Source organism: Notamacropus eugenii, chromosome 5 (assembly GCF_028372415.1).
Source record: "Notamacropus eugenii isolate mMacEug1 chromosome 5, mMacEug1.pri_v2, whole genome shotgun sequence".
Classification (NCBI taxonomy): Eukaryota; Metazoa; Chordata; class Mammalia; order Diprotodontia; family Macropodidae; genus Notamacropus; species Notamacropus eugenii.
The window spans coordinates 373,659,727-373,669,885 of NC_092876.1; the positions used below are offsets into that span (position 1 = coordinate 373,659,727).

The following is a 10,159-nucleotide window of genomic DNA, read 5'->3' on the forward strand; positions in this document are numbered from 1 at the left end:
GTGTTTTTGTAATCTCTGGAGAAGGGCACAAAGATAACAGATTTCCCAAGATATGGGCTGCTGGAGGAGTAATGGTGGGAACTAAAAGAGATTTTCAGCTAAATGCAACAGCCAGGAAAGGATTGGTCCATTATTGTTCTTGAAATGATGAGTTGGTATTGGGTTGGGGTGGAGGAAAATCATCCATGAAATATTCCATCTACAGATAATTTGTCAGGGAATCCTCTCAGTTGAAAAAGTTTGAGAAAAAGAAAAAAGAAAAAACTAGCCTTTAACAATTTTTATAATGACTGAACTGCTATAAATTCACAAGCAACTGTTCACACACGGCTCCTTCAAAGTGTTCTATCACCTTCCCTGCCAGGCACCCTCTCTTGCCCAGCTCTGCTTAGGCTTCAGGAGGCCTTCATTACTGCTGAGCTCCTGTGGTAGCTGGAACTGTCATCCCTAAGGGGTTGGTGGCAGCAATCACTGGTGAGCCTGCTAGAGGTCCAAGTGGTGAAGGAGTTGCTCCTGAAATAATCCCTGACGTCATGTTGGCGTGCTAATAGGAGTGCTGCCTCTTGGCATGTTGGATGAGCCCATCCAAGTTTGATCCTTCACAACTGGGTAGAAATAAAGGGGTTCCACAGCCTCTCTTGGGGTGAGTCATGACTGGTGACCATATTGTAGCAGTTTGTCCAAGAAATCAAAGGCTTCTGGACTGACCAGGTGCTAGTTTTCACTGGGAACAAAATGCTTCCACTGCTTACAGGGGTGTCTGCCCAGGGTATCACTGAAACATGGATCTAGTTCAATGTTGTACTTGTCAATATAGTCATGTAAGTCTTGTGTCTCCAGAACCTTTGCTATCCTTACCAACTGATCATAATTGTCCCCTCCATGGAAAAATGGTTCCTTCCAAAAGATCATGTGGACCAACCTCCACACTTTATCCAAACTTTTATTGTATATCTGGTAGTCTACAAGAAGCACAAGACTTTTAAAATACCATGAAGCCATTCAGACATTATTTTCTTGGTCAAGATGATAGAACTCAGCCAAGTCCCAGTCTATTAGTTACAGTTACTTTCTGTGTTTGTGATTGGTCATGACATTATGAGCTTTAACATAATGCATAATCCCCATGCTATGACAATAATCCATGACCTTCAAAATTTCTCACATATAAAATTGAATATAATAGAATGTTAACGTCTGGTACAATTGAAGTCTATGTTGTTTATGTGTTTAGAAACCAAGGCAGGTGTTACTGACAGGCTCTGGGCAGCCCAAAATGCATGCCCATCTACATTAGACCTGACTGAATTAACTTTCAAATTTAATTGTCTAATTTTTTCTGTAAATTTGATTCTTCATTATTAGTTTAATTTTTTTCATATAATTGACAACAGAAAAATTCATAGTTGGATACTCATGATACTGTAAAGGGCATACTGGGAGTCAAGAAACCTAATATTAGCTTTATCATTTTGCATTGATGAAACACAAACCAAGAAAAGATAAATGCTTTACCAAGGTCATATAGGAACTGAGAGGTAGGATCAGAATTTGAACTCAAGCCCTCTAACTTTTTTCTCTAGTATTAAGGACTGTGGTCATCCAATACTCTTTGCACTCCACACTGCCTACCAACCTAAGTTTCATCAACTGTACAATGAGGTGGGTAGAATAGATGATCAATAAGGTCCTTTCTATTTCTGTAATTCTAAAAGAACCATACAAAGTATCAATTCAATTGAAGCTTTTGTAAGAATAAGAATAAATTTCAACATATTGAAGGGACACATTAAGCAAACAATGCCTCAATTTTGTTTCACTGAGAAAAAAGATCCCTTGGAAGAATTCATTTTTAAAAAATTAATGCAGTCACTTAAGAGTAATTCTAGTTTTTCACTCTAGCTCTGACAGCATACAAAATGTATACATTATTTTGTATTGTATTTTGTATCAGGATCACGGCATCTACCAACAGGATCAATCATTGACTTTTATTGCAAAGATGCTTCACAACTGTACTGCCATCATAGTCTAATTTTCTATGAAAAATATTCACTCATTAAAATGTCTATCATGTGATTCATTCCAAAGTTAGAGAAATAGTCACAATTAATTTTTTATTGAATAATCCCATTAGCACATATCAACCATATTGGAGACAGTGGGGGGAACCAAGTCTTGTAGTTGGGTGAGGAAGGAGGATGGGAGACATTTACATGAAAAACAAATGGGAAGTTATGATGTGGCCTCAGAGTTTCTGATTGTTTGGTTATGATAATTTGTCTATATATCTATATTTATATATCTATATGTAACAAGGTGTGTTCCCTCCCCTGAAGAATTATTATTTTCATCAAACATTTCTCAAGTTTGTATCTTGGTGTTATACTTATAGAATTGGTGGCATCCTCATCTTACATGTCAGGTTCCTAAGAATAGCTACTCCAGGTTCAAGATCTCTGGATCAACACCCACTCAGCATGATAGTTTTTGAACCCCAGTGATGTTTTCTTTTTCCCAAGTCACCCAGAGGACAATATTAGTTCAAGACAAAGGTATTTAATGAAATATAACAGTAAGATTTAAAACAGAACATGTCTTCCATAAGTGGAGGATGTACTCTTCCCACAAAATATTTGTCATAGTGGGAGGAGTGAGCATGCATTCGGATCATGATTTAGGCATGATCATATGTGAAATAGTTTTGCCTTTACTATGCATAGGTAAATGATTTCATAGAGGTAGCTGGTAACAGAACCACAGCTAGAGCATACAGGTTTTTATTTTTTATGCAAACATATTTTGATATTAATCATCTTGCCAAAAGAATGTGAAAAGCCACATGCTGCACAGTTTGCATTCACAGTTCACCAACTCTGTCTCTGAAGGCAGATAGCATTTTTCATCGTGGGTCCTTGGGAATTGTCTTGGACATTGTATTGACCAAAGTAGTTAAGTCTGTCACAGTTGATCATCATAAAATATTCCAGAACATCCCCTTCTTGACTCTTAGCTCAATGTCCTTTGTACTATATCAAGTTAACCCCCAAGACCTGGCTTCTAGTTATAACTCTTGCCTTTAAGATTTACAACTTTGGATGAATCATTTCATCTTTCTGGGTCTCAGTTTCCTTGTCTGGAAAATCAAGTAGTTGAACTAGATGATCTCTAGGCTATCTTTTCAGTACCCTTCATCTCCTATCCTCACAAAGCACCCCCCTAGAGAATTTCCCATCAGATACTCTGCTTGGTTTAATTCTGTGAAGGGCAGGGTATATATTGGTATTTCCTCACTTTTTAGCATCTTTTTTGTGTTATTGTCTTCCCTCATTTGATTGTAAGCTCATTGAGGGCAGAGACTTTCTTTCTCTTATTTGTATTCCCAGTGCTTAGCAGGATATCCAATAAAACTTAATAAATTTTTTTGCTGTTGACTAAAATGCTTGCTTCCATGGAGTACAGAGTATATAGCATTAGGTTTTTGTTTTGTAACTCATTATTTTTAACACTCCTATGGGAAAGGTGAGCTATAATCAAATATTCAGGCTCATAGAATGCTAGAGCTGGAAGGGACTTTAGAGATTATCCATTAATATGAATATGAATTTATTCCTTTGACTTCAAGGCTTAAGGTTATTTTTAATAACATCATACCTTGAAGATGTGTTAAAATGTGGTACACTTTTTAGCTACTAGTATGTCAAAATGAAAGAGCTCATTAAATGTGACCATGGTTTATTAAAGAAAAGAATCGGACCAGAGGTTGGACACTTTGGAGCTTAGCCTTCATGTCTCCTACTGCCTGGCTCACTAATTAAACTGCAACACCTTTCACTGCTTTGATTTCACCTCAATGTACTAAAAGTAATCATGCCTCTTGTTTTGGGCTTTAATGAGGATATTGTGGACCCTAAGAAGAAACAGTCTGTCAGGGAAAAGTCTCTCTATCTAAAACCAGGGTAGTTGTGGTATAATATTCAGTATACAGCCAGTGAAATATTCTGTCTTCCATAATATGATTGAAAAGTGTGCATATATTAACATACCTTTAGTTCATTTTTCATTTGGGTGTCTTTGCTTCTAAAGTGTATATAAATTATGATCAGCCCAGGGAGGAAGGGCATTCAGGTTGGCACCAACTTTTGTGTCAGTCACATAGGCAGTGTGCCATTTCATAGAATTATAGATTTCCAGAGCTGGCATAATGCAATAAAAATAATGGTGGATTTGAAACCAGAGAATCTTATGTTCAAAACCTGACTAACTACCACTTCCTATTTACTCTTGGGAAAGTCACTTAATCTCACTGGATCTCAGTTTCCTCATCTGTAAGAAGGAGAGTTTTTGGTCAGCTTACTGTTAAAGCCCCCTGTGATGCAGCACCTAAAAATGCTAATGAAATCTGGGGTGGGGGGCACTGGAAAAGAAGTCACCTCTCTGTGATCTCTATTCTGTGTTTTGTCCTTTTATTCTCATCTGTAGTATTGTGCTCAGTTCTGAGCATCACACATAAAGGAGCAAATTGATAACTGTAGATTATCCAGAAGAGAGCAACTAGAGTGGTGAAGGACTTTGAGTCCATGGCATATAAGGATCAAGGAATTGTTGAGGGTGGGGGGAGAGTTAGAGAGAGAGAAAGGAGAAAAGATGAAGAAGAAGGCGAAGAAGGAGGAGGAGGAGAAAGAGAAAGAAGAGGAGGAGGAGGGGAGAGGAGGACAAGAAGAAGATTCAGAGAGAACAGTTACATTCTTTTATTTGAAGGGCTTTTGTGTGGAAGAAGGATTGAACTTTCTCTGTTTGGCCCAAGAAGACAGAACCAGGAGCCATAGGTGGAAGTTGCCGTAAGACAAACTTAGGCTTGCTGTCAAGGAAAACTGAGCCATTAGACTCGTCTAAAAGCAGAAAGGCTTGCCACTGTAGGGGGTAGATTCCCCCTCCATGGGAGTCTTTAGGAAGATGCTAGATAGATTTTGATGCCTAAATCAAGGAGAGCAAAAACAGAGAAAGAAAACTATGGATCAATTGCCTTAATGAAAAGTTTTAAGTAAAATACTAGCAAAGAGGTTATAGCAATATATAACAAAGATCAAACACTATGACCAAGTGGGATTTATACCAGGAATTCAGGGCTGCTTCAATATTAGGAAAACTATCAGCATAAGTGACCATATTTTAAAATGGTAAGTAGTCTCTCCATAAAAATAATAACAAACATTATCTGCAATGGGAATAAACTTGAAGCCTTCCCAATAATATTAGGAGTAAAGCAAGGTTGTCTATTGTCACTGCTATTTTTATCATTGGATTACAAATGCTAATTATAGCAATAAGACAAGAAAAAGAAATTGAAGGAATAACAATAGGAAATGAGGAAACAACAGTATTATTCTTTGAAGATGATATGATGTCATACTTAGAGAACCCTAGAGAATCAACTGAAAAACTAGTTGAAACAATTAACAACTTCAGCAAAGTTGCAGAATATAAAGTAAACCCACATAAATCACCAGAATTTCTATATACTATCAATAAAACCCAGAAGGAAGAGATAGAAAGAGAAATTTCATTTAAAATAACCACAGACAATATAAAAAATACTTGGGAGACTACCTCCCAAGATAAACTCAGGAATTATATGAACACAATTACAAAACCCTTTGCAAACGATTGCAATTTGCTAACAAAGATCTAAACAATTGGAGAAATATTAATTGTTCATGAGTAGGCTGAGTCAATAAAAATGACAATTTTACATAGGTTAATTTATTTACTCAGTGACATACCAATCAACCTATCAAAGAATTATTTTATAGAGCTAGAAAAAATAGCAACAAAATTTATCTGAAAGACAAAAGGTCAAGAATATCAAAGGAATCAATGAAAAAAAATATTTAGAAAAGCAGCCTAGCAGTTCCATATTTCAAACTATATTACAGAGCAATAGTCATCAAAACCAACTGTTACTGGCTAAGAAATACCGTGGTAGATTAGTGGAATAGATTAGGTACATAATACACAGTAGTAAATGACTATAGTAATCTATACTGTTTTGATAAACTCAAAAATCCAAGTTTTGAGAGTTGAGAAGAACTCAGCATTTGACAAAAGTTACTGGGAAAACTGGAAAGCAGTTTGATAGAAACTAGGTGTAGGGGAGCATAGACAAATATACCTGTCAGATCCGTGGATGAGAGAAGAGATTATGATAGAACAAGAGATAGAGATGGGAAGTAAAATAGATAATTTTGATTACATGATTCGTATAAACAAAACAAATATAACCAAAATTAAAATGGAAACAAGAACAAGTTTCTCTGAAAAAGGCCTCATTTCTCAAATATATAGGAAATTGAGTCAAATTTATAAAAAAATAAGAGCCATTCCTCAGTTGACCAGAAATGGCTAAAGGATATGAATAACAATTTTCAAAATAAGAAATCAAAGTTATTAGTTGTCACACAAAAATGCTCTAAATCAATATTGATTAGAGAAATGTAAATTAAAACAACTTTGAAATTTCACTTCAAATCTATCAGATTGGTTAATATTACAGAAAAAGAAAATGAAAAACCCTGGAGGGGGTGGAAAAACAAGGACTGTTGGTGGAGTTTTGACTAGTTCAGCCATTCTGGAGAACAATTTGGAACTATGCCCAAAGAACAATAGAACTGTGCAAACCCTTTGACCTAGCAATACTACTATTTGTTCTTTATCCCAAAGAGATTAAAGAAAAGGGAAAAGGAACAATTTATAAAAAAAAAATGTTTACAGCAGCTCTTTTTGTGTTGGCAAAGAATTGAAAATCAAGGGGAAGTCAATCATTTAAGGAATGGTTAGACAAGTCATGGTGTATATTGTGTGAATGAAAGACTATTGTGCTATAAGAAATGATGAACAGGATGGTATCAGAAAAACCTGGGAAGATTTATATGAAAGTGAATTGAGTAAAACGAGAAGAACATTGTACACAGTAACAGCATTATTGTGAGAATGATCAACTGTAAAAGACTTAGCTACTATGATCAAGACGATGATCCAAGATAATTAAAAAGGACCAATGAAGAAAAATGCTATCTGCCTTCAGAAAGAGAACTGATGAACTCTGAACACAGATTGAAGCACACTTACAAAAAACACCTTTCTTAATTTTTATTGCTTTATTATATTTTTGTTTTCTTTTACAGTATGGCTAATATGGAAATACAATTGGCATGACCTCAGCTGTATAACCAAAAACAAAGTGGTTGCCTTCTCAAAAAGGGTATAGGGTTGAGAGGGAGAGAATTTAGAGCTCAAAATTAAAAAAAAAAGATTGTTAAAATATTTTTACATGTAATTGGAAAATATTTAATGAAATAAATAAAAATAACTGAAAAATACAAAGGAGAAGAAGAGGTTAGAAAGATAAGTCATTTATCAAATATGTTATGGTGGGGTATTCTTTCTTGTGTGGATTGGACAGAATGGCTACTGAGGTTCCACACAACTCTCAAATTCTATGACTCCATAAATCTGTTATTTTATGACTTATGATCTGGTCTAAATAGACCTGAAATAGGATTCCCTCTGTAACCCTGCTACTAAGCTGTCATTTATTTGATGTCTCTACTTGAATACCTCCAGTGACAAAAAAGTTACTACCTCACCGGGCTTGCTGATAACTCTTATTTTTAGAAAGCTCTTTTTGATATTGTGCCAAAGTTTGCTCCACTATTTGAAGACCACATCCATGCTTTCACTAAATCTCCAAGGGGAGCTCAGGGGACTAGGTTTCTTAGCTATGAGATTATGACTCTGTTTAAGTTTGTTTAACTTTTGTGACATTGAAGAAAACTTGGGGTTATAAATCTGCCTCTTCTTTAAGACTGCAATTATTTCCCTGTCACTCTGATATAATTTTGCCTTTAAGACGCCTGGTTAGGATCCTTCTAATTGTTCAGATTTACTTACTTTTCTCTGAGATTTGAATATATGCTGAAACCTAATAACAAAACCTAGGGGTTTTTTTAGTTGTCATCCTTCATTCTCTCTTTTTTAAAATTTATTTATTTATTTTTTAGTTTTCAACATTCATTTCCACAAAATTTAGAGTTCCAAATTTTCTCCCCATCTCTCCCCTTCCCCCCACCCCAAAACACTGTGCATTATTTCCCCAATCAGCCCTCCCTTCTATCACACCCCTCCCTTCCCTTATCCTCATCTTCTCTCTTTTCTTGTAGGGCAAGATAGATTTCTGTACCCCATTACCTGTATTTCTTATTTCCCAGTTGCATATAAAAATAATTCTCAACATTCGTTCCCAAAACTTTGAGTTCCAATTTCTCTCCCTTCCTCCCTCCCCATCCATCCCCATTGAGAAGGCAAGCAATTCGATATAGGCTATATATGTGCAGTTTTGCAAAATACTTCCATAAAAGTCATGTTGTGAAAAACTAACTATATTTTCCTCCATCCTATCCTACCCCTCATTTATTCTATTCTCTCTTTTATCCTTGTCCCTCCCCTAAAGTGTTTACTTCTAATTACTCCCTCCTCCCATTTGCCCTGCCTTCTATCATCCCCCCCACTTACCCCTTTTTCCCCTACTACCTGTAGTATAAGATAGATTTTCATACCACATTGAATGTGCATGTTGTTCCCTCCTTAAGCCAAATGTGATGAGAGTAAGCTTTATTTTTTCCTCTCATCTCCACCCTTTCCCCTCCATTAAATAAGCTTTTTATTGCCTCTTTTATGAGAGATAATTTGCCCCATTCCACTTCTCCCTTTCTCCCTCCCAATATATTCCTCTCTCACCCCTTAATTTTATTTTTTTAGATATCATTCCTTCCTATTCAACTCACCCTATACCTTCTGCCTATATATGTGTGTATAATCCTTCCAACTACTCAAATAGTGAGAAAAATTTCAAGAGTTACCAATAGTATCTTTCCATGTAGGAATGTAAACAGTTCAACTTTAGTAAGTCCCTTTTGATTTCTCTTTCCTGTGTACCTTCTCATGCTCCTCTTGATTCTTGTGTTTGAAAGTCAGATTTTCTATTCAGCTCTGGTTTTTTCATCAAGAATGCTTGAAAGTCCACTATTTCATTGAATGACCACTTTTTCCCCTGAAGTATTATACTTAGTTTTGCTGGGTAGGTGATTCTTGAGGGTTTTAATCCTAGTTCCTTCGACTTCTGGAATATCCTATTCCAAGCCCTTCAGTCCCTTAATGTAGAAGCTACTAGATCTTGTGTTATCCTGATTGTATTTCCACAATACTCAAATTGTTTCTTTCTACCTGCTTGCAATATTTGCTCCTTGACCTGGGAACTCTGGAATATGGCTACAATGTTCCTAGGAGTTTTCCTTTTTGGATCTCTTTCAGGAGGTGATCAGTGGATTCTTTCAGTATTTATTTTACCCTCTGATTCTAGAATATCAGGGCAGTTTGCCTTGATAATTTCATGAAAGGTGATGTCTGGGCTCTTTTTTTGATCATGGCTTTTAGGTAGTCCCATAATTTTAAAATTGTCTCCCCTGGATCTATTTTCCAGGTCAGTTGTTTTTCCAATGAGATATTTCATATTGTCTTCTATTTTTTCATCCTTTTGGTTTTGTTTTGTGATTTCTTGGTTTCTTATAAAGTCATTAGCTTCCATCTGCTCCATTCTAAATTTTAAAAAACCATGTTCTTCACTGAGCTTTTTGAACCTCCTTTTCCATTTGCCTAATTCTGCCAATTAAAGCATTCTTCTCATTGGCTTTTTTTGACCTCTTTTGCCATTTGAGTTAGTCTATTTTTAAAGGTGTTATTTTCTTCAGCATTTTTGGGGTGTCTTTTAACAAGTTATTGACTCACTTATGATTTTCTTGCATTGCTCTCATCTTTCTTCCCAATTTTTCTTCCACCTCTCTTATTTGATTTTCAAAATCCTTTTGGAGCTCTTCCATGGCCTGAGACCATTACGTATTTATTTTGGAGGTTTTGGATGCTGAAGCCTTGATTTTTACGTCTTCCTCTGATGGTATGCATTGTTCTTCCTCATCTGAAAGGATGGAAGAAAATACCTGTTCACCAAGAAAGTAACCTTCTATAGTCATGTTTTCCCTTTTTTGGGTATTTTCCCAGCCAGTTGCCTGACTTTTGAGTCCTTTGTCAAGAGGAGGGTATACTC

At 36.0% G+C, this 10,159-nt stretch overlaps 1 pseudogene; it reads right to left on the bottom strand.

Moving 5' to 3' along the window:
• Nucleotides 1-409: 409 nt before the first annotated feature.
• On the bottom strand, nucleotides 410-1,253 carry LOC140509297 (casein kinase II subunit alpha pseudogene; annotated as a pseudogene).
• Between the last annotated feature and the right edge of the window lie 8,906 nt (nucleotides 1,254-10,159).